This window comes from Anoplophora glabripennis, unplaced genomic scaffold (assembly GCF_000390285.2).
Source record: "Anoplophora glabripennis isolate ALB-LARVAE unplaced genomic scaffold, Agla_2.0 scaffold217, whole genome shotgun sequence".
NCBI classification, from domain to species: Eukaryota; Metazoa; Arthropoda; class Insecta; order Coleoptera; family Cerambycidae; genus Anoplophora; species Anoplophora glabripennis.
In genome coordinates, this window is record NW_019416331.1 from 269,062 (window position 1) to 269,830 (window position 769).

The following is a 769-nucleotide window of genomic DNA, read 5'->3' on the forward strand; positions in this document are numbered from 1 at the left end:
TTATTAAAATGAAAGTTGAAATCTTAAAATCGGTAACAGTGGCCGAAATTTCTGTCTGTATTTCGGAAGACAAATCAAACAGTTTTATTGGCTATATTTTTTATAACAGACAGCAAACATGTACTTTATAACCTTGTAATACCGGTCAAAATAAAGTTCTCTCTTAAAAAACAACTGATACTAAAATAGAAATGTTCATTTTAATCCTTTTAAAAATATTAGATATTATTAAAACACAATTGGTAAATAATTTGGTAGGATTTTTTTATTTAGTTATCATTATATTTTGCGACGATTATTGGTTAGATATTTACTATCCATTGTAATGGGTTTTACATATATTTTTTTATGACTGAATCAAATTGAAAACTGATAGGTTTCAACACCATTTCATTTGTTAATATTCAATTCTTATTATTTATTTTCAAATTTGCATACCTTCTGTATCGTTTAAATTATCGTATACTTTGTATACGATAACGTACTTACACGTATTATTAACAAGAGGATTTTGCTAAAAGAATTTTTATAAATTTTCACAAAAATGACCCTATATATTTTTTTCGGATAATGTGAAAATAAGGCGCACTATTAATACACTTGAAGTTTTTGAAAGGGCTTCCTTTCCTTCTCGTTATCATTTTTGTTTGTTCATAGTGACGTTTTTATTATAAATATTTGTACGTGTATATCTGCATGATGAGTTGCTGCACGTAGGTTTTTTGTGCTCTTAAAATTTTTGCAATATTTGTCTTGCATATTGCTAAAA